General features: G+C 41.5%; 1 protein-coding gene and 1 long non-coding RNA gene across 3 annotated transcripts in view; one reads left to right on the top strand and one right to left on the bottom strand.

The window, feature by feature from the left end:
- LOC117817031 (leptin receptor overlapping transcript-like 1) overlaps positions 1-25,068 on the top strand; it is a 762,389-nt gene that overhangs the window by 326,584 nt on the left and 410,737 nt on the right. The window lies entirely within an intron of this gene.
- LOC117817038 overlaps positions 1-25,068 on the bottom strand; it is a 116,085-nt gene that overhangs the window by 36,572 nt on the left and 54,445 nt on the right. For both annotated transcript variants that reach the window (XR_004632074.1, XR_004632075.1), the window contains exons 2-3: positions 8,664-8,818; positions 2,102-2,225 (exon numbers count right to left, since the gene is read on the bottom strand). This is a non-coding gene — a long non-coding RNA (uncharacterized LOC117817038). The remainder of the gene's footprint in view (positions 1-2,101; positions 2,226-8,663; positions 8,819-25,068) is intronic.

The following is a 25,068-nucleotide window of genomic DNA, read 5'->3' as shown; positions in this document are numbered from 1 at the left end:
TGCTGGACTTGTTGGATATCTAGCTTAAACCAAAGGTTCCCAACCTGTTGACACCAAAATGTTTTACCAAAATAATTTGAGGTTCCAATGTATCCAATGTATATAGTCAGTCCCTCCAGGAAGTTGCGATTTCGGGATCGCAACTATCAACGCAAATTCAACCAATCAGCATGATTTTTTCACGGCCTTGCAATTTTATACAATCACTGCAACTTTCCCGCAAATTTGACCAATTACATTAACCTCAGCCCCTGTACGTCATCGGTATTGTCATCAATTTGACTTCCTTGGAACATAAAAGTAAGTCCTCACTTGATCGGCACTTTTCAACAACAAAACACGCACAGAGAACGGGTGAAAAGAGGGGACAGCAGGACGAGTGAACATGACAACGTTGTTATTTATAGATACTAGAGTTACTATCTGAGGGGCTCAGTGTTAGCTTGGTCTCTACCTGCAGCAGGTGTGCTTTATGAACCAGCTCTCCTCACCTCCATGCATCTGTCTCATCTTCATTGATGATTTTTACCCCCGGTGTGCGTTAGTGACAAAGACACAACCGGGGGACATCTGTTTACTATTTGATGTTTGACGTTGTTGCTGCCATTACCGTAAAAAGCTCCGCGTCAACAGCTTGATTTAATCCAGTTTGGTGAAACATCAGACACATTTGGATCAACTCCTTGTCATCAAAGATGCAGATCAGTTTCAGAGTGCCGTGAACTGACTGTCTGTGCCTCAGTCACTGCGAGGTGCATTCAGGGACCGTCGTAAATGTGCTATACAGTGCTTTCATGGCATTTTTCTGTGAATCAAGAGAATCAAAATTCAGTCAGTGGCCACATCAAGAATTTTTTCTAAAAACAACTGTAATTTAGCGTATTTACTTGCCTCTGAGATGTTATTGGGGGAAAAAAGCAAAAAAAAATAATCGCAACTTTCACCGCAATTTTTTCAGAAAGCTGTTGCAAAATCAGGCTTTTTGGGCCGCAACAATCACAAAAAAATCCCGCGAAATCCTGGAGGGACTGTATAGTGTTATCTACAGACAGTTACAGAGCATGCACCATAACACTGGACCCCTAACACCCCTCATCCTTCACACTGCTTCCCTCTGGTCGTAGATATAGATCCCCATACTGTAGATGAGCCCGGTTTGGCAGGAGCTTTGTCCTGTCTGCCATAGCACTACTGAACAAAATGCCTCAGTAATGTCTCCTGTGTGTTTATATGTGTCCTGTGTGTTTATATGTGTCCTGTGTGTTTATATGTGTCCTGTGTGATTATATGTGTCCTGTGGGTACATATATGGGATGATGTGCACCATTTTTGTGAGGCTGGATGGGTTTATTATTTATGTTTTATGTATGTATACTTGTACAGATGATGACAACAAATGTCCTTGCTAAGGACAATAAAGATCTATCTATCTATCTATCTATCTATCTATCTATCTATCTATCTATCTATCTATCTATCTATCTATTCAGCAAATGTGTCATCATGATTTAAGTTAATATGTGCCAATCTAAATTTGACATCCAGAGCAGACCAAGCAAGGATCCTTGGTGCCCTGAGGGCCCAGAACCCAGGTTGGGAGCCAATGGCTTCAACCTTTCTGAAATATCATATTTTAAGATCAAATTAAAAGGCATAACACCTCAGAGGATACAGTCTTATAATCACTACATCTATAATCTGGTCAGGCGGGACAGCTGCATTAATGAAAGCAGCTATAGTAGAGGAAAAAAACCCACATCGCCCTGTTGAACCTTGATACCAGGAGGAAAGTGGGATTAATTCAAAGTGCTCAGTTTCCCTTGCAAAGTATTTGTAAGGACAAGAAAGGCATGGAGATTCTTTGACTTTAATAAGTAAACGTATGAAGCAGAGCGAGCAGGATGATGAATGGTGCTATATACATCAGAATCAGCTCTCTCTCGTGTGCGTGGGTTTGTGTTGAAAACATTATGTGCTGTTTATGACTTCGGTCTGTGAGAGCATCGCTGAACCAGAGTGGAGAGATGTACGGTGCACCATGTTGGCTGCAGGAGTGAACAAGACAATAATCATTGCATTTTAAAATCATAAATATACTCACACAGTCTTGCATAATTACAGCCATGTAGTCGTGAATTTGCAGAACACTTCAAAGATCCTGGTCTGGGGATTTGAAGAAACAGGTCACCCTGCAGTTTGTGCTCTGCACGGATTGGCTCGATTATCTAAGAGGGTGAACAAAATAAATGCTTGTATGTCACATAGGCTGATCTATAAATGACACAAGCTAAATCTTACATATTGAAAAAAACCCACAACATGTATGTCATAGGGGAGCTTTAAGGACTCTAACATCAGCAAGACAGATTACGAGAGCCGCCTCCTCGTGTGATTATGTGGAGCTGAGGGAAAATATAGTGCAAAATGGAATATAATGTAGAATAAACCTGCATGTGACACAAACCTTATGTAGTCTGTAGGAACAAAAGGAAACACAGGCTCCCAGCAAATTGTGATCAGCTCAGAGAGTCTCATTTGCTGGCAGTCAGCTCCCCACACGGAAATCCTCGGGGAGCGAGAGCTGTGAATTAATGGTGTTTTTCTGAGATAGAGACTTGCATGCGGTGCATTGACTTTCCCGGCAATTATGACTAAACGTGATGTATTTCCCCCACAACTTAAATCATATGTAAAAGACTGGTGTCACCGCGTGTACGGGAAATAATCCTTAAATCCTCTTAATGTCTCCTCTTTGACGGCAGACATAACAAGACGCACAGGCCTGCACTGGGAGAGGTTCTCTTCATTATGGTGGAAACCATTAGGTACTGCAAGACTCCTGGGGGTTTGTATTACCATTTACTCATGATATTCAGGCCTGTTATAAATTATATCCCATACAATCTTCTCTCAGTTATCGACAACAGCTGCCTAAGAATCTCATATCCCTATAATTAACATTCATTATAACTGAAAATAATATATCAGGAGTAAACGCTGTGTCAATATGAGGCAGAACCAACTCTGTTCAACGTGAATCTACAACCCCAATTTAAAAATCAATTAGGAAGCTGTAGATAAAAACAGGATTCGATCCTCCAGCTCATCATCCTTGTTACCTTTCTCCATGTCCCTGTCATCTCAGGTCATTATTTATGAGTCATACCTACAAACCAACTCTAATCATTTATATTTGAATCACACTATTTGTGTTTTCACACTGTTTTCAACAACCTAGTGATATTTTCTTTGTGCAATAACTTACCTATTCATAAGTTCGAAGTGTACAAAGTGAAAATGTTTACTATATTCTATTTCATTTTAACCTTTAATACTATGTCGACCTCTGAGGTCATCAGGTACTGGTCTGCTTTCAGTCCCTAGAGTCAGAAGGAAACATGATGAAGCAGCTTTTAGTCATTATGCACCACATATCTGGAACACACTCCCTGAAAGCTGCAGGTCTGCTCCAACTCTCACCTCTTTTAAATCAAATATTAAGACCTTTTTATTTGCCACTGCCTTCCTATCTTAGCTCATTTTAACTCACTTTAAATGCTAATTTTAAAGGTGACATATCACGCTTTTTTCATCAACATATATTGGTCTAGAGGTCCCCAAAACATGTCTTTAAAGTTTATGCTCAAAAAACACTTTGAAATCAGATTTTGGTCTGCCTAAAAAACTCTCTTCTTCAGCCCTGCTCAGAACAGGCTGTTTTCTGTGTCTGTGCCTTTAAATGAGAATGAGCTCTCTGACCACACCCCCTCAGAAAGTAGATGTGCCCTCAGCTGTCCAGCACGTTGATCTAATGTTCACATGTTGGCTGAATATACACGGCTGCTCACAGACCCGCGTTACTTCAACCCTCTGAATCTGATCCAGAATCTGATCCTGACGGAGAGGCGCCTGCAGCAGGACCTTTCTGAACCATTGGTCACAGATTTAGTGTTTCTTGTTGTTTTATTTGTCAGTATGTCGACGTGTGTCTTGGTACACAGCTACAAACATGTAGCTATGTGGCTATGCTAACTAGCGCTAGCACTTTTCCATGAAATATAAAAATCATCCACTAGATCTTCAAATCTGCAGACGTGGGGAGTAAAACCGACCTTTGTGTTTATTAAGACAGCCTACAACTAGCATGCCTCCCTCCTAAGCTCCTTGTTAGCACACATGTGTGCAGGGAATGAAAAACGGAGGAGGGGTTGAGTTGTGTTTTATACAGTCTATGGGCTGAACAAGCTCCGAGCTCTGACTTCCTGTTACAGACCGGATGGCGTTGTGACGTATGAAAAACACTGAAAACTGAAACGGCTGGTTTCAGCACACATTTACAGAAAGGTGGAGAAATCAGAACAGGGGCAGAATGGATTATTTTCATTTTCGGGGGGTTTGTAGACAGGGACACAGATTTCAGGTGGAGAACCATTAAAAAGTCCATTTTGCATGATATGTCACCTTTAAAGTAATTTCTAATATATTTCTAATTTTCCTTTTCTTTTCTGTTTTATTATATTTGTCATTTTAATTGTGCTCTTTTATGCTTGTCTGAATTTCTCCAATGCTTTTAATCTTTTAATGTAAAGCACATTGAGTTGCCCTCATGTATGAAACGCGCTATACAAATAAAGCTGCCTTGCCTACTATTCTATTTTAAAACTGTAAGCACATTGCCGTGTTCCCGGTAAGCAGTTGGGGATCAATAAAGCATATCTTATCTTATATCATCTTATCTTTTGATGGTTTGCATTTAAACTCTATATTTGATTGACAATACTGCAAAAACAACAAATGAAATGTTGAAACTGAAAAATGTTATTGTTTGAGGAAAAGCATAATTATGCTCATTTAAATCTAATGCCAGAAACATGTCGCAAAAAAAGTTGGGACAGAGAAAACAAAACACTGAAAAATTTGGGTGATGGTAAAAATAAACACCGGGAGGAACATCTTCAAACTAATGAGGTTGATTTGCAACAGGTTACTGGGTATAAAAAGGACACTCCAGAGAGGCTGAGTCTCTCAGAAGTAAAGATGGTAAAAGGCTCACAGCTCTGTGAGAGACTGTGAGAGTAAATAGTTCAACAGTTTCAGAATAATGTTCCATCAGAGTAAAATTGCAAAGACTTGAGGGATTTAATCATCTACAGTAGGACAGAATGTTACTCCCATAATCAAACCCCTAACCACATCACCCCTGTCCTCCAAAACCTCCACTGGCTCCCTATCCAACAGCGAATACATTTAAAAATCCTCCTCCTCACTCTGATCCTCCAACGCCCACCTCCTCTCCCTACCACCTGACACCAAGCACCGAACCTGGGGGGACAGATCTTTCTCTGTCGCTGCCCCCCACCCTCTGGAAAGCCTTACCACTAACCATTAGAAACTGCCCCAACATGTCCACCTTCAAAACACTCACTAAAACCACCTATTGAGAACTGCTTTAATGTATGGTTGCTTTTAACTGTATTTTATGCTTTTCATTCATATTTTTATTAATCTGTTGTTTTATATGATGTTTTTATCCTCTGTGCAGCGTCTTTGAGTATTCAGAAAAGCGCTTTATAAATAAAATGTATCATTACTATTATAAATAATTCAGAGAATCTGGGACAAGGCCAAGAAACTACTAGCTAGCCATGATCTTCCAGCCCTCAGGCAGCACTGCATTAACAGATATGACACTGTAGTGGAAATCACCACATGGGATGGGTTCAAAATCAGCATTTTCTGTAAACACAGTTTGTCTCTGCATCCACAAATGCAGGTTCAAGCTGAACCATGCAAAGAGGAAACCATATATAAACATGATCCAGAGTTACCGGCGACTTCTCTGGACCTGTGGAAAACTGCCCTGAGGTGTAATGAACCAAAATCTGGCATTCTTTTTGGAAATCATGGACGACATGTCCTCAGCTCCAAAGAGGAGAAGGACCATTCAGCGCACAATTCAAAAGCCATCATCCCTGATGATATGGGGACGCATGAGGGCCATGGCATGTGCAGCTTACACATCTGTGAAGGCTCCATTGAATCTAGACAAAACATACAGGCTTAGGAGCAACAGGAAAGACCTTGCATATTTCAGCAAGACAATACCAAACCTCATTCTGCATATATTACCACAGCATGGCTCTAGAAAAGTCTTGCTGCTGGCCAAAGATTTTCAGTCTCATTTAAGCTTTCACTGGTTTGTATCATTTCTGTTTTAAGAGACACATACATGCCTGGGGTGTTGCTGTAAGGTTTAACAGCTCATGACTCTACTCTCTTATAATAATATGAGAAAAACTTTCTAATAGTACTCCTGGTGTTTGTCATAGTTTTTCCTCTACAGAAGCAATCATTATTCTCGTTAACAACACTTAATGCTCTCCGATTGGTCCTGGAAAGTTCTAGAAAGCAATTATAATACCCTGCATGGCAACTTATCTTCATACCAAGGCAGCAATTACAGCATGGCATGAAGGAGAGCACCGAAAGTGGAGTATATGTGCAATTGCTGCTTCACCAAACACAGAGGTCACCAAGCTTAGCAATCACAATCACAGCCACTGAAGCAGAACAATGCTGTTATTATTTTGACATGAGAAGCACTGACATGATAATATGACAAGATAAATACAGGCTTTGAGAGATTGTGTGAAGCAGCTGTGACCTTTAGCTCTGTCATGTAATGCACCTGTAGGAGCTGAATGTGTAATTAAGATGCGTGTTTTTCTGCTCTGCATGTGGATATTATAATCAAGAGACTATGAAGACGTCTCGGCTGAACTTATCAGAACTCCTCTTTTCTTTTTTCATTCTTATCTTATGTAATTTACACCGGAACACAGTAAGAACAGAAAGAAGAGCAGACTTTACTTTAGACACACTGAGGGGGTGATTCACTTAGAATGAACCATGGCCTTTGGAAGCACCAGCAGGCTAATAGTGCTAATGATATTCAGGCACACAAATGCCCACAAAGTTCTCCAGCTCTGTGCAGTTTGCTCCAGTTATGCATTTTATTGTGACTGAAGCGAGCTGTGAGCATCTCGTCACGAGGTCCTACGAAGTTTCCCTCTACAGCAGCTGTCAATCAAAGCAAACCCGGAAGTAAAACCCCGTTTTTTAACCTCTAATAACTAATGAAAAAGAAACTTTTCAGAAAAAAGAGGACGATGATGTGGATGAGGATACGCCAAATATTGACTTGGTGTTCATGGAGACCATCACGTAGCCGAGATCGCATGACGTACATCGTGAAGTGAAGCTGTGTATTGTATCAAGTAAACCAGAACTTTGACCATCAAGCAGACTCTGTCCTTTTTTGTTCTTGAATCTGCGACACCTTGAACACAAAACAGTCAAATACTAACTACATATCACCACAGCATACAGATGTGAGAAACATTCGTACCACGTGTATTTCTTTTTTAAAGTTTGACTGCAGCCCCATTCAAATGAATGGGGGAGACAGAGTTTTTGACCTATACTGCAGCCAGCCACCAGGGAGCAGACGCTTTGGTGGAAGCTTCACTTCCAGCCGAGCGAGCTGCAACCCTGGTTTTGGGTGATTTTTGCATTAAGTTTCGTTTGCATGAGGGGTATACTTTGCTACAGATGAATGCATATTGGCTCAATTAAATTTATGCAAACCCCTTGCGCTTGCTCTGTGAATTTGAAAATGTCTTGTTGGCTGGTTGTACAGGTTTAGCAAGTGCAAAAGCCGTGCAATCCTGAATCAGGCCCTCAGTTTTTTGCACGCTCTTGTCAGAATCTTGATCCTTACGACAATATGGTGCTGATTTGCTAAAAGATTGAGCATACAGTTATGTATGACAAATATACTTAATTATAACTTCACAAGAAGATCCATCTTCCTCATTTTTTTTGCAGGTGGCTAACTGCTCTCCTGATCTTCCCCTCAAAATAAAATGCATAAATTCATAAATGTACAACTTTGTCTTATATTACGACTTTACTCTTGAAAATTCATGATTTTATTCTTGAAATCTCTTTTTCTCCCATCATATGTTCCTAACGCTTTGTTACACTTTTGCGCAGTATGACTAAACACTTTGCAAATTCTAAAACTATTGTGTCTTCTCCTGCTTTCAATCACCTGCATGCAAAGACCCTGAGAGAGAAAGCTCTTTGTTTCAAACAGGAGCCGCAGACAATATGTTCTGAAGAGTGAGTCTGCAGTTTTTGAGCTGACTGAGTCCTCCGCAATAAAAGCTGTAATCAACTTGAGAGTGAGTTTTCTGTGGATTTGGCCGGTTGTTCTCACTCCAGGGAGGGAGCAAGGGAGCCTGGTCTGCTCCATCTGTCTCTGGAAGGGGTCATCCAAAATATCTGAGGGAAAGATGGTGGATGAGCTGACAGAAAGAGAGGCATGGGGCCTTTTATTACTGCCAACTTGGCTTAACAGAGCAGCACTGCAGCGACACATCTGTCCATCCATGTGGCTTCAGTTTGAACAGCTTTGCTGAAAACTAGAGAGCTCAACAGTTTTTCAGGGCTGACTTTTCTGCCCCTGTTAACATCTTTAAGGTGGAAGAAGTCCTTGCAGTTGAGTTGCATCACAAATCAGCGAAGCATTCTGAATATTAAATATAGATGAGATGATTAATGCATATGCTTGCTGTTTGCGTGCATTAATTAACCCCCACCTTTGTTAGCTCGAGTGCTGGCTGCTGGTGGGTGTTGAGATGCAGATGGCAGGGGAGCCTGCGGGAATGTGACGCCTGCTATTTGGAGCTGCTGCTGCGTTGGCGAGGTTACACTTCCACTGTGCTCCCAGGTCTTCATGTGAGATGGAAGAAAACTGTAACAGGCGAGAGGTACGGGGGGAAGTGAGGCTTGAAAAGTTTTTAAAGAAACTCCAGAATAAATATATTTTTTAACAGGTTCAAAATCTGATGGAGAAAACCTCTTCTTTTAAAATCTCAAAAATTCCCATAGTTACATCTTGCATAGCCTATTCCTGCTTAAGCATAATTTATCTTTAGAACACCAATAAATAAATAAATCATGCATATTTTATAGAATAACATTTTATATTTTTAGTGTTTTTTTTCAGCTTTAGCTAGCTGATTTTTAAGCGCTCTATGTTTTTATCCCATGTATAATTTATTGTTATTTATTGCAGCAAAACACAGAGAGCTGTGTCCACTGAGGTGTTTCTTTTTAGCTGGGAGCGCCCACAACTTCAATTTCAGAGCACTTCTCAACACTGTTTACTGTTGCTAGGTTTGAAAGTTGTCCAACGGCACTTCAATCAATCAATCGATCAATCTTTATTTGTACCCAACACCAAGACAGGGTAAGACTCAGTCTGACCCCACCTTAATCCATCATGAGCATTGCACATCGCAGTATTTAGCTAGTTACAGCGGTGAGGAAAAACGTACTTTTAACAGGCAGAAACCTCGAGCAGGACCAGACTCATGTTAGACACACATCTGCCTCGACCGAGTTGGTTCTTGAAAGAGGGATAGACTTCTGCTTCCCTAAGTAGTAAACAGTAGATCTGTTTTAAAAAGCTCTATGTGCTTCATACTTGTTTTCATTCAATGGCATTTCATCAAGAAACTGTAAAAACTATTGATAGAAGTCGTGTCAGAGAACTAGCAGCAGCAGTAAACTTGGAAATTGTGCCTCGAAAATACAAGTGAGAAAACTTTTCTCCTCCGTACGGAACAAAGCTGATCTCAGAAATTTCGCTTATCTTGACTCTGATTGGTTGGTGATCAAAAAAGTGACATTGATTTGGTGGCGGTGTTCCAATGGTTGAATGGTTTTCAACTAGGGGTGTAACGATTCATCTACTCCATCGATGCATCGATTTATATTCCTATGATCCGACTACATCGATCTGTGCTCGGCTAGTTGGCCTTCAGGACGACATATATATCGATCTAACATCATTTTAAAAGACAGAAACGCAGAATCACATTTGGTTTGAATAGAAAATAGGCATTAGTGGACACGGCACCTAATTCTTGGAGCATGTAAAAGTTTTTGGAAATTAACCTATAGCGCAGTCGCACCAGCTCTGTGTAAATTGTGTTGTGAATTATCCATCCTGAACCATGTCATGTTGAAACTGGCTAGCTTTAAACCCAAGGTGTGTCTTGTTTATTTGTACCATGGAGACATAATGTTCATCGCAACTAGTCCACTGTTCAAACCAATGAGAATTGTTGAAACATCTTTACTTTTCTTATGAAGAAATATTGCTAGTATTAAATAAGAAACATAATAATATTAGTACTGATGAATTTATCAATGCTTTGGAAACAAAAGCAGGAGTACAAATCACTCAGAATTATACACATATAAGAGAGAGAGAGAGAGAGGAGAGAGAGAGAGAGAGAGAGGAGAGAGAGAGGAGAGAGAGGAGAGAGAGAGAGGAGAGGAGAGAGGACAGAGAGTGAGGAGAGAGAGAGAGACAGAGAGAGAGAGAGAGAGAGAGACAGAGAGAGAGAGAGACAGAGGAGAGAGAGAGAGAGAGAGAGAAGAGAGGGAGAGAGAGAGAGGAGTGAGAGAGAGAGAGAGAGGGAGAGAGAGAGAGAGGGAGAGAGAGAGAGAGAGGGAGAGAGAGAGAGGGAGTTAGAGAGAGAGGGGGAGTTAGAGAGGGAGAGGGAGAGGGGAGAGGGAGGAGAGGGAGAGGGAGAGAGGGAGAGGGAGAGGGCTGAGTGTAAGATTAAAGATGTAACTAATGCTGATGCTGAAACTGTCTTGGCTTGTGTAACTAAATTGTATTCTCTGTATGTGTAAACTGGGCTTCTTTTTAATTAAAGCATAGCTGGTGCAACCCAGGGCTGATTGTTCTGCTGATTCTTGTCTGTTGGAGCTGACACCGTCCAAAAGTCCAGATGGCTTTGGAGCTCAGAGTTTGCCAGAGAATCTATCTGTTGAACAGAGACACAACATGTGACATTTAGAGGGCCAGTTTGGACTTGGAATGAACCGGGCATGGTCTTAATAATGTGAAATGCTCAAACAGGAACCTCTTCGAAAAGGAGCCATTTTAAAAAAATCAAACGTAGAAATCATTTGGAAACGCACTGAATGCTTTGTTATGCAAATGTTCAAACTACAATAGGATTTAAAATAATAAGCCATGGTTATATTTTCTTTTTCAGGGCTTTATATTCATTTCTTTCAACTGCTAATCCAATTAACAGTTTCTTTTTTAAGTCTTCACAGTGGCTCCTTGCCTTTTGTTTCCCCCACTAAAAGAAATCCCCACGACACAAAAGACTGTGTGTTCTTTGTTAGGCTGCTTCAAGATATGAGGCACAGTAAGCAGAAGGTGAAATTATGTTTTCGGCAGTAGAGATGCTTCAGGTGCTTCAGAAGAGATGAGATTGTACCATGGTCAGGAATTTCCGCCTACATCGCTGGAGTGTTCGGAGCTTACACAAAGGGTTTATTGTACATCAGTGGTTCTGGTGCTTCAGCAGAGATCTGTGATGATGTGGGTTTCCTCTTTTAAAACTCCCAAAGAGACTCCGGCTTTGCATGTGGCGCTACATTTACATTCACATGACTCATCTGCTCATGTTTTATCCTCTAAAAGTGGATGCTGTATGCTTTCATGTTGCCCTAATAACACACACTCACTAAGTTAAATTTGCATAACATACATGCTACAGTAATCCTGCTTTGACTTGGAGTAGAGTTTTAGAGTTTGATCTGAGAAGATTCCAGTGATGTTAAATTTGTGATACACTTAAGACTAGATCAATCTAACATTTCCTTTTGTTCTAGAAAACAGAAGAGTTATGGGGACAGTGTAGAGGGAAGTTTTGACATTTGAAAGAGCTACTGATAAGATAAGATAAGATAAGATATTACTTTATTGATCCCCCGGGGGGGGGGGGGGGAATTCAGTTGTTACAGCAACCCAGACATAAGTACAATCAAGAAAGAAGTTTCAATAAGTACAAAATAAGTACAAAATAAAAATAAAACAAAAATAAAAATAAGTAAAATAAAATAGATAAATAAAGCTAGAGTACAATTTAGATATATATAATGTTACAAATGGAATTTAAATTAAATAGCAGTAATTACAGGCAGTATTAAAAAATGTTTCAGTAGTGACAGGTTGACATGGTGTGAATATGGTTGGTAATGACAAATTAAGCAATAAATAGAAAGAATATTTGTATGTAATATGACCATGGGTTGTACTTAGAATAGTAATGTAATATAACAAAATATAATATAGCAAGATAATTATATAATACAGTATATTATACATTATAATGCCAGCAGCAGTCAAGAGAGAGTTCAGGATGGGATGATTGAGTGTGACAGACAGAGCAGGGATGTTATGGATCTGTTCATGGGGGTGGGTGGGTCAGTGGTCAGCATGGTGCAGTCTGTGGTCTCCATTACTGTTCAACAGTCTGATGGCGGTGGGCACAGAGGAGCGCCTGAAGCGTTCAGTCTTGCACCGTTGTGGAATGATGCGCTGACCGAACGAGCTCCCCATCAGCCACAGCTCATCATGGAGAGGATGAGAGGGGTTGTCCAGGATGGCTCGCAGTTTGTCCATCAACCTCCTCTCAGCCACTGACTCCAGACTGTCCAGTTCTAGGCCAACCACAGAGCGGGCCTTCTTTACCAGCTTGTTGAGCTTGCTGGCCTCACCCGTCTTGATACCTCCACCCCAGCACGCCACAGCAAAGAAGAGAGCACTGGCCACCACAGACTGATAGAAGGTCTTCAGAAGCCTGCTGCAGACACTGAAGGACCTGAGTCTCCTCAGGAAGAACAGTCTGCTCTGTCCCTTCCTGTAGATGGCATCAGTGTTGGTGGACCAGTCCAGTTTATTGTTTATTTGGACCCCAAGGTACTTGTATGAGTCCACCCTCTCCACTTCCTCTCCCTGGATGAGGACTGGGGTTGGGGGCCTCCTGTTTCTCCGGTAGCTCACCACCAGCTCCTTAGTCTTGCTGATGTTGAGCTTCAGATGATTGCTGTCGCACCACGCGATGAAGCTCTCTATCAGTCCTCTGTACTCCTCCTCGTCATCTTCACTGATGCGTCCAACGATGGAGGAGTCGTCGGAAAACCTCTGGAGGTGGCAGGAACCGGAGTTGAAGCGGAAGTCGGAGGTGTAGAGGGTGAAGAGGACTGGCGCCAGAACAGTCCCCTGGGGGGCGCCAGTGCTGCTCATGACCACCTCAGAGGTACAGCCATCCACTCTGACGTACTGCGGCCGTCCAGTGAGGTAGTTCACGATCCAGTCTGTGGTGTCCGGGTGAAGCTGCATGGCCAGCAGTTTGTCTCTCAGAAGGCAGGGCTGGATGGTGTTGAAAGCACTGTGTGGTTTTGATTATACTTGTGCTCTTAAAAGCAGATCTAAAGGATCAAAAATAGTCTTACATTTCTTTGCAATGACTCCACAACACTTCATCGAGTCAAAGATCTTTATAGTCCACTCTGTCATGAACTGTGCCCTGCTTTAGTGTCAGGAAGTGTTATTAACTTTGGGATAGCGAGCATGTTCTGTGTACTGTAATTTGTACGTCGTCATCTGATTTAATGTGTGGTCAAAAGATGTAGTCCTCCTCCACCAGGCTGCTTTTGCATGGTTGACTAATGTGCATCGCTACCTTGTAATTACTGTAGAGTTGTGACCTCTGTCAAACTTCTCTCATGTATCAGCTTCTCATCGTTTAAAGCAGAATATAACTCCATGTTTGCTCATCCAAACAAAGGGTAAATTAAGAGTTGCAGTATGACACTTAGTAAACCCTGTCTCCTGCTAAGATGAGTGCTTGATTACAACACTTTCTGCTACATTGACCTTCATCTAAATACACCCTGTCAACTTAAAAATACAACTGTATATATTTATTACCAAGTTGAATATCTAATCAGGTTTTGATGGGAAGCAACTGCAGTTGTGAATGTTTGGGAAGTAGCTATGGAGGAAAGAAATATGATACACAACGTGAGATAAGCACTGCTTGGCCTCTCAGTTTGAGCTCTTGCTTTCAGTGTGAGATCCTGTGGTCAGATTTTGTAATACCGCCATTTAATATCATGCACTTGCACTCAGACACGTTGCTACTTCTGCGTTAGCCTCTCTCCTTACAGGCAAGTTGCTTCTGTGCAATCTTGAGACATCCACACTCAAATTTTTAGGTCTGCTTTTAGCTTAGTTTTTTCCCAACAGTAAGAATCTTTCATCCAAGAGAATGAAGGCTGCATCCTAAATAAATGAATAATCCCTGCCTCTTACTTTTCCTGTTGCGTTTGTTACCCTTTTACATACTTCATCCAAGTCATTCCTCTACAACTCTATTCATTCTGTTAATCACAAATGACTTCATGACACTTCACAAGACCAGCTTCTTTAGAGTGAGTGATATATACATTTTCTTTTTGGCTGTAATCATCCTGCTATAATGCTGCAGCTCAGGGGTGTTGCACAGAAATATGCAGCTCCATAGGAAGGCCTTTTCTGTAGACCTCAACCTGCATTGACAGCCATCATTGTCTTATCTTTGTGGGTTCCTCTCACACGAGTGCTTCAAAACTGAAGCCCCTCTTGCTGCTACTTAACACAACTTTCTTGTTATGCTTTTTATCTTTTTAATCTTGCTGCCGTCACGGTCGGTACAGAATTTAATTTGCAACCTGTCTAGTAGTTATCTAATGGTTCTTGCAGTTAATTTGTTTACTCCTGTTATTTAAATTTTCCAAATTAAGTGGCAGACTGATATCAATCACATTGTTGCTGCTGCAAATTACGTCGGCTAGATGTAGAATCATTTGACAGGGTTTTGGTCAATCTAAAAAAAAGTGCTTTTGTTAAGTTGTAGATTGTGCAAAACATGAAGGTAGTCTCAATGATGCAAGCAAAGGAAGGAGCTGTGGTTAGCTTACTGCAAACAGCTACAATACACCCACCTGTCAGTCAACTCAGCTGTAGCCCTGCACTTTCCCTGCATGCACATTTTGATCCAGCCTGTAGATTTATTTCTGCTGTGAAAATGAACACTTCCACACGGGGACTAATGAGTCCTTTGCTTTTGGTGTCAGCCAGGTGGACACTCGAGGCCCTACCCACATTTTGCTTCATTTGTCAACACCAGACGTTTCTGCTTGCATTACACTTAAAGATTGTCCATCCATGTTTTAGTGTGTATTCTCATTGAACTTAAAAATGCACAGCTTGAGCCTTTATCATTCAGTTCTTTCACTTCTATGAGAAGCCAAAATCTGTGCATAATATGTGACTCACAAGCTGGGAGGTCTGTGGAAATGAAGGGAAACATCTCCCAGAATTGTGTTGCCGGGCAGATTGCAATTAGAGACAAGGATGCTGAACATAATTGGGTGTGACACATGTTAATAGCCTTTCATTAAGACCCATTTGGATCTGCAGAGGAAAGCTGGATGCGCGGACAGAAATCTGAGTGGATGCTCTTGGAAAACAACAAGTGATTATGTTGCAGCTTGAACGCCGTCTGCCAAAACGTGCGTGCGAGTCGCCGCCAAAGGAGCTCGCAGCTGATCTCTCCCTCACAAACATACGAAGCAGACTTTTATTGGAACACCTGCAGCTCAGTGAGGGCTGGATTATGCATTTGTTTAAAGCATCACTACTCACTGTGAATTACTGCTATTCTCTGTCTCAATAAAGCCAACAGAGGTTTGATGAATGGGGAATGGCTTTTATAGGATAAGCTGCTAAAGCACTGAGAGAATCAACCCGTAGAGGAAATTATCTCAGTGCAGGGAAACTTTTCCACTGAGCCGTGCAGTGAAAAGAAAAAGAGAGAGCATTGATCGTTTCAAAGTGCAGGTGAACACGCACTGTGGATCAGAAATAGCTGAGCAGGCAGTGAAAACTGTATTAAATAAGTATAACATTTCCAGATGATAACACTACATCCCATTCCTCTTTGACAACAGGTTTAAAAGGAAGGAAAAACCACTGAGACCAGCAGAAACACAGCTCAGACTCATGCTGTAGTGCTGTTTCATCTCCATTCAAGCTGTGTTGGAAAATGATGTCAGCCTGACCCACTGAAGCTCCCTGCATGGGAAGCTACAATTAAGGCAGTTGGCTCCTTTCCCTGACTCGGTCCAGGGAACATTGATTTTCATTCAGGGATTCCCTCGTGCTCTTATCTCCTGCATTTTTAAGGTATGAAGCTCCCGCTCCAACTCATCAACCTGCCAGAGATTTGGATTCCGGAGGAATACAGCTGGTGTGATAAGAAAAACAAAGACCTCAATCCATCCCCAAAGGCAGAGTGGAGGAAAGCAATCGCAGAGAGAATGAGGCGAAAAATATGAAAGTAGCAGATCTGAAATGTGTCTTTTACTCTTTGTTTGAAACATCATGGTCCATTTCAGTCTCTAGGTTGGCTTAGACTAAAAAGCCTCCTGATGCTACAAGCAGTCAGTGAAACACGTGTGACATGGTGCTCAAGTACTAAACTGCACAAGTGAACTAATCCAACATTTAGGGGGGGGGGATTCAGTCAGGCTGGATTGTACGGTGCATCATTTGATCCAGTTAACTGGTCCATCTAAAAGCAGATTGTTCTAGTGATATTTAAGTGCAAACATGCCCACATAGTGTTGCAGCTCTGTGCAGTTTGCTCTTGTTTTGTGTCTAATTGTGGAAATGACCCATCTGCATCCCCTCTGCTGCACAGAGCTGTGAAGTGTGCTCTCATCCTGATGAAGCTCAAATGATGAGATGATTAGCTCAATGAGGAGGGGACACTTATTACCAGTTTATTGATCTTTTTATTAATTCATATCTTTATTAATTAATGAATGTGTCTTTTTATGAATGTATCTTTTTTATAAATGTATCTTTTTATTAATTCATCTTTTTTTATTTATCTATTTATCTTAATAATTGTTGATGTCTCCTGAAGTTCTTTTGTTATGCTTTGACAAATTGTCAGTACAACACATTTCAAAACATTACATCAATGGGAACATGGTTGTCTGCTCGAGGTGCAAAGAAAAACAAACAAATTAAAATCTACTAAAAGTAAAAAAAATAATAATTAAATAATTAAATTAAATTATATTAAGCAATCATACATTTATTTCATCACAAAAAGCTTCTTACCAGCTTATTGCAAAGTTGATTTATAAGCAAATTCGCTGGTTTTAATAAAATAAAATAAATACATAAATACATAAAACTGGACTCTCTGCACTTCACTAGTTTTCAGTTGTTATTTATTACTTTGTTTGTTTGTTTGTTTGTTTTTATGATGTTTTAATGATGAATGTTTTTATTATCTGTAAGGTGACCTTGGGTGATCTGAAAGGCGCCCAAAATAAAATGTATTATTATTATTATTATTATTATAATTATAAATAAAATATATTTACATATGTCTTGTGTAACAAAGGGAAAATAATTACCTTTCCTTTAAAAAATGATCAAAATAAATGTAAACAAGAGATTTTAGGTCTCCTCAGTTTTTCTGAAGTCCTTTTATATCTTTAACTCTCAACTTAAGCAAGTTATTTTGTTGTTACCCACCAGGTTTAACTACCTAACTGAAAAAATTGTCATATTACTTGAATAATATACTTACTGTGAACACTGAAATCATTTTGTTTAAGTGCTTTTTATACATCCTGGTTGGGGCATTGTATCTCAGTTCATCCCTCACATCTTATCAAATATCCCTTTAGGCTGGTTGTGGATTTAATATGCAGAAGAATAGAATAAATATATGTTTTTGTTGAACTACATGAAACCTCTGCTGAGGCTGAAACACTTGAACTAGAATAGCACAGTAAATAGTTTTGAAAGGGAGTTGAGATAAATTATGTCTGTTTACATTCAGTTTTTTTGGTATTTTTGGAGGATAATTAGAGGAAGTCAAAACATGTTTTGAAGGGAAATGTGTGAGGATTAATCATCTTCTTCCAGAGAGAATATGGGCCCCACTGAAATGATTTAATTAATGAAAGAGAGCCTGCGTCTATTCCTTAAAGCTGGGGTTGGTAATCAGATTTAGATACACTTTTTGTCATACTGGTTAAAATGATCTTTATGTCCTGATGGTAATCATTACATGATGTGTTCCTAAAAAAAGAGTGAAAAAACCTGCTATCTACATCCGGAGTAAACCTGGGAAAACACTAACCGATCACCGTTTTTTGGCTCCCCAAATTTTAAACCAATCAAATCCCGTCCAGCCGTTCTGCCCGCCTCCTGCGCGTACATTTCCCCGGCGTGTACTCCTCCGAGTCCCCGTCTCCTGCCTCTACTTCCCCTGACTCTATTTACTGCCCCTCTCGCTCGTCCTCGGGCCTGTCCCCTCTGACCTGATGAGGTGCTTTGCTCAGGACTGTAGTCCGGATCAGAGTCTAAAAAGCTCTCACAAACAAGCAGAATAATTAATGACGTTCAGTAAGTCCTACAGAAAATATATATGTATTGTAGCGTCCGTCCGGACGCTGTAGTGATGACGAGCCGATTCGTGAACACGTTGATCTTTAATAACCGGTCACTGTCGGCCGTGATCACGCCAACCAACAAAGCAACAATCAATGTTTGAATGAATGAAAAACTTCTCCTCTTGTCTCTCCTCTCTCCCGCTCACACACTCTACACCTCTCCTGATGCCTTTAGTGACCGTCAACACTGTAGGAATTAATATCATCTACACTGAACATGTTTAACAAACAGTAGAGTTGTTACAGTATTATATATGTGTTAGAACTTTTCTCCTGATATCGTGTCACGGGTACAACTGGATAATGCTAGCATGACAGTTGTGAGTACTAACAGCAGCCATGTTTGTTTGTGTTTTTAACTTTCACTATGATAATGTTTTGGTGAGGACCGGTTTTGAATCAGTCACCATCATATGGTCGAGAATCAGCGGCGCTCATGCATGTGAGCGGGGGGGCGTCGTTTTGGAGGAGCTCTGAGGGAGGAGGGGAGGGGTTAGACGGAGTCATGAGGAAAAGCTACATTCAAATTCATGCTGGTTTTCCGAGACTACCAACCCTAGCTTTAACTCAGCTTGAACAGATCTCCAAACATAGTTTGTTGAGCGCACCGACACCTCCCTAATTGAATGTAATGGGCTTTGAGCTCTATCCGTTCATGGCTAATGTGCTACCATAATCAAGTTCTCACTATGAATCCCCTTCTTTATGATTTGGGGACGGAGGCCAAATTGTTTTTCCTCCCCTCATGAAGAACTGAGCCAAACTTTATTACTACACATCACAGTGGGTCTGATATAACACAACACAACAGCTGCTGTTCCCACCTCTGAGGAAGTTCTGTTTGGAGTTTTGCACCATCAGAGGTCTGTGAAATTAAGTTATAATTCATCATCATAAAGCTGCACCTGAGAGCCAGGAGAGTCAAGTCATTTCATGGATACCTTCTGCTCCAGTTTCACACAGAAAAGTCCGATTTTCTGGAGCAGCAAGAACACGAATGCAGAGATGTGAGAGTGAGGGGGCGGTACAAGATTGATCACCCAGCACCTCAGCAGTGCCCAGGAAATAAACTTGCACCTCTCCATCAACTAGTATTCTTTGATCTGTGCCAGGACTTGAGCAGGCAACCCTCCGTTTCTCAAGCCAAGACCCTTCAGAATGACCTACTGATGCCTTAGTAGGTTCAGAGGGCAGGCTCTCTGCAGATACTCACATTGCCAAGCACTTTTGTTGATTCTGAGATGATGGAACGATTTTTTTGATGTCTGCACAATATTAGGAAACTCATACTCACTTTTCCTTTAAATCATTATCTGGAAATATGACTTCAATTATGTATGTATGATCTGTCTCTGAAGCGCTGTTTTGAAGCCAATCGTTAGAGGGTGCCATATTGGAAATGTGAACTCAACCTAACTTTGTCCGAGCTAGTGTGAGGTAAAGAGGCAGGCCTTTAGCCTCTTTGCTAACAGCTACAGTGTGCACGCCCGTCAATCAGGTCAGCCATGCCCTTATTTGGGCAAACCTCGTAAGTTTAATATCTTAAGAAATAGCGAGCTCTAAAAAATTCACCCCATGTATGGTGTGTGTCGATTGAGAAATAAGCTATTCAGACCTAAACCATATTTTGAACCAGGCTGTAAACATTTTTATTATTGCTGCAAAGATCATCTTCTTTGAATGGGTGTGAATGTGGTTTCCGGTGTTTCTGCAGCCAGCCTCAAGTGGACGCTTGATGAACTGCAGTTTTTAGCACTTCTGCATGGGCTTCATATTTTAAGACCGGAGGTTGCCGCTTGGTTTAAACAGAGCTTCTGTCAGAGAGCTGTCATCAGCTGCTATAGAAACTATTTAATTACTCAAAAAATGTCTACCACATGCTACTGCAAAAACATGAATAGCTTTCAAAATCTGCTGAACAGACAAAAGTGGTCCCAAAATATTACAGTCTAAAAACTCAAGCCAAAAATGCTGATTAAAAAACAGTAATGCAGACAAACTGTCCTCCTGGACTGTCTCTTAAACTCAGGAGACTTTTCTTGTTTCTTGAAAGATGCAGTGATATCGCTTGCTGGTTTGCTTAGGGGTCACAGATCACTTCAAGCTCCTCTAAGAGAAGGCACATATTAAAATCACAGCTTAGGGAGAGTGGTGCAAACACAATCTGTCAGCTCCTGAACCAACGGGGAATAAACAGATGAAGAATGCATCAAACACATTTGTTTCCTTCATGCTGTTTGCTCTGCATTTAATACGATGACAAACTGTGATTATGTTCTCCGGGCTTTATTCAACCGCAGGGTCTGCTGAGCATGCACACTGCTCGGCTCCATGCACAGAAATTAAATTCATTCACTGGGTGCTGCTCAGGTCACCAACAGACCTGCATTGATTGTTTTAAATGTCTAATGGCATGGGGTTAGAATTGTCTGGGGACTGATGGTAGTTTTTAATTAATGCAGAGGTTCTCTGTGATCTTTATCCACCACAAACCAGCCATGTTTAAAAAGAAGAATTACACTACATACCATCCGTAATTTAGAAAACACAGAGACTGAGTGATAATTATTGGTCATTTTTGGGCCTTTTTTGTAGTATTTTTGATTTGTTTGTGGTGGTTAGATCACTCTATTAATAAGAAACAGCAGGATGGAGATGGATAAATTCCTCAAGAGCACTTTACTGTAGCCACACTTGATCGGTATAACATCAACACTTCCTTGTCACTCAATCACATGTCACAGAACCAACCAATCAAAGGCCAGGATGACCAAGCTCCAGGTTAACCCAATGAGAACCACAGAAGTGCTTTCAACATGTTTTGGTCCCCAAACTACAAGATGCTGTGGAAATGATTCTAACATCATGAACACAGAAATAACTTTTTAGAGCCTGTCATTAGATTTTAGAGCAAGAGTTAACCTCTACTCCCAATAGTACTCTCCTTGCTTAACAAATCAAGCCAAATATCTGGCAACGGAACGACAGAGTCCCAGCCAGAGTTACAGAAGTCCTCTCTGCTGCAGAGCGCGCTCCTTCACTGCTGAGTTCCTAATGCAAAGTTTGACTGAGGACGACTTTTACAAAACTTGACAGCTGGATTGCTTGAAGGGGAAGCTGACAGATTTCCATTTGTTTGAGCCATTCAAACCATGTTCCGTTTACTGACCCATACGTTTTTATCAAAGCAGCCAAAGCCAAAAGGCCGGAGACCCTACACCAATCAGACTCAGCATTATGACCACCGACAAGTGAAGTGGATGTAATTGATTACCTTGTTACAGTGGCAGCTGTCAGTGAGTGGGATATGTTAGACAGCAAGTGAACATTATGTGCTCAGAGTTGATGTGTAGGAAGCAGGAAAAACTGCTGAGAATAAGAATATGTAAGCAACTTTGACAAGCAACAAGTGTTCCTGGTCTGCATTGGTCAGTACCTATCATAAGAAGTGAAAGGAAGGAAATCTAACAGGGTCATGAGGCTCACTGATGTGCATGGGGAGGGATGTCTTGCCAGTGTGGTGCCATCCAACAGAGGACACAACTGCAGCTCAAATAGCTGAAAAAGTGAATTCTGGTTCTGATAGAAAGTTTGTTGCTACTGGGGCTGACATCTGACATCCACCAGATCCGTGTCCGGTCCAGCTCCAATCCGGCTCTGTGCTCTCTCGTCCGTCAACACCCACTGGTTGTGTTTTAAGAGCACAGCACAGAGCAGGACCACCGGACAGCTGGAGTCATGTGACCAAGGTTTTCCAGCGGTAATTACTGAATCAAGGATTCTCCTCCTCCTCCCCTCATCCATGTTGTCTCTCAATCAATCAATCAATCAATCTTTATTTGTATAGCGCCAAATCACAACAAACGTTATCTCAAGACTCCTACAAACATAGGAGGTCTAGACCACTTTATGTCAAATTATGAACAGAGACCCAACTTCAAGACAGGGTAAGACTCAGTCCGACACCCCCTTAATCCATCATGAGCATTGCACATCACAGTATTTAGCTAGTTACAGTGGTGAGGAAAAACTTCCTTTTAACAGGCAGAAACCTCAGGCAGAACCAGACTCATGTTAGACAGCCATCATGCCTCGACCGAGTTGGGTCTGGAAAGACATATAGAGGGGAGTAAGAGAGAGAAGTGATAGTGATGAGACGAGTAGTAGAAGCTGTTGCCGCTGGAGTCTAGCACGTCCGTATCAGCTGGAGTCCTGAACGTCCACAGCAGGAGGACGTCTACAGCAGCTCAGAGGAACCTACGAGACAATGGAGCTCAGGGACTCCAGAGAGGTCTATGGTTAGTAACTTTAATGGGACAGGCAGAGTTAAAGTAAGTGATGAGGGGGTTGGGGGGAAGGGGGTGAGCTAGGATCCCAGTATGTCAGTGTGCCAGTTCCCCCAGCAGTCCCAGCCTATAGCAGCATAACAAAAGCTGGTCCAAGCCTGATCCAGCTCTAACTATAAGCTTTATCAAAAAGGAAAGTTTTAAGCCTACTCTTAAAAGTGGAAAGGGTGTCTGCCTCCCGGACCTTGACTGGTAGATGATTCCAAAGGAGAGGGGCCTGGTAACTGAATGTTCTACCTCCCATACTACTTTTAGAGATTTTAAGGTACAACTAGCAAGCCTGCATGTTGGGAGCGTAGAGTTCTAGAGGGGTAAGAGGGCACTATGAGCTCTTTAAGATACGAGGGTGCCTGATTTTTAAGGGCTTTGATCCTCTGAAAACCTCTGACCTGTTGACTCCAGTCTTGCGTATGTGATCCAGAGGGCTTCAATCTGCCGGATTGGAGACATACCGGACACAGATCTGTTGGAATTTGGCCGTAAGTAGTCACAGAACAGATCAATGTGCCCATGTCAGAATTAGACCATGGAGTGATGAAAGGAGGCGGTTGTTTGTCCTCGTCCCTCTGAATCACTTCATGCTTCTTCATCCTCTTCTGCTCGGTTATTTTTTCATCATCTCCTCTTTTAATGAACTTGGTTACTCTGCTTTAGAGAAGTGCAGCTCAAATCAAACATTCACAGCTTGTGTTTAGTGCTTTCATTTCAAAATCTTCAAATACCAGCCTGCTCTTCTTGTGCGCCTGTATGACTCATTCAGGTTATTTTTTTCTCACTTTAGGCACCTGTTCAGGGTGCTCGCTGATAAATGCTCGCTCAGAAACTGAAATTAATTTACAGGAAATGTCACAGTGTCGCCCACACTGTTTGACTGACGGCTGAACTTTGTGCTTTGTGGGAACACCACAGAAATATCACCACAAATACTGAGAACTTATATATATATATCAAAGAACTCTGCAGAAATGATGCCTCATGTTACTGCAGCATCTGAAATGGTGCAGACAGAACATACTGTAAGATTAGGAGGAGGAAGTGGAAAAACTGGAATTTCATGTTCTCTGAATCTTGAATCCAGAGAGCCGGAGCAGGAGAATGGATGCTCTAATTATCAGCGGACACAGTGGGACTACTTCTTCATGCTGGTTGACATTTTGATTTGAGAGGGAATAATGAAAGCAATCAGAAGCTCCCCCCCGGTTCTCCCACTGGGCTCCCAGCCCCTCTGTGACATGTTTACTCTCGGCTCTGAAGACCTCAACGAGTCTGTTTGGCTGCTCGTCCGCTCTCAGGCTCTGACATGTCTTTATGATAAAAGCTCTCTTAACCCCGTGTGGAAGGTTCTTTAAGACATATCCCAGTATGTATGGGTGTTAGCAGTGTTAAACAATGTCTCCATATGACCTTTCATGGGTAATTAAGCTGTTATGTTTCTTTTGATTACTCTTTCTTTGTTGCACAGTAGACGAATCACAAACCCGGCTGAGCCATGCGGTTTGGTCTATTGAACGTTGGCCACTAAGTCAATACATCTAAAGAAGAAAACACTTCTCAAACCACTTCATACAGAGTGTTGCTTTTTTTTTTATAAACAATGTGGCCCAGAGAACAATAAAACTAAATGAACAGTCAGCTTCAGGTTGTTTTTAGAAGAATGGGGTTAAAAGTTAAATCAACCAGATGTTTTAAATTTGTTTTGGTGCCTCACTTCCTGTCCCGCTCCATCTGCTCTGTTCAGATTGCCGCGTTGTGCTCCGGCGTCCAGCAAATAAAGAAGTCTTGCGTGTCGGATCCTGAGGGCTCCGACCATAGCCTGTATAAATAATGGGCATAGTATCCGTGACGTCACTCATCTGTTCCTGAGTGCTGTTTTGAAGCCAATCGTCAGCGGGAGCCATATTGGAAATGCTGAACTCAACCAAAAGAGTGTGACATAAAGAGGCGGGGTTCGAGCCTCCTAGCCTAACAGCTATGTGTTCCTGACTGGGAGTCAAGTCAGTCATGTCCTTATTTGGGCAAAAACTCATAATCGTAATATCTTCTGAACTGTTGCGATAGAAAAAAATTCACCCCCTGAACAGTGTGTGCCGAGAAATGAGCTACGTAGAGCCAAGCCGTTTTTTGTGGCAGGCTGTAAACATGTTTATTTCTGCTGCAAAGATCGTCTTTTTTGAATGGGTGTGTATGTGGTTTCAGGTGTTTCTGCAGCAAGCCTCAAGCGGATTCTCTATGAATTGCAGTTTATAACAATTCTGCA

This window comes from Notolabrus celidotus, chromosome 8, assembly GCF_009762535.1.
Source record: "Notolabrus celidotus isolate fNotCel1 chromosome 8, fNotCel1.pri, whole genome shotgun sequence".
NCBI classification, from domain to species: domain Eukaryota; kingdom Metazoa; phylum Chordata; class Actinopteri; order Labriformes; family Labridae; genus Notolabrus; species Notolabrus celidotus.
Note: the sequence above shows the minus strand (reverse complement) of the source record. Positions and strands in the feature narration are given on the sequence as shown.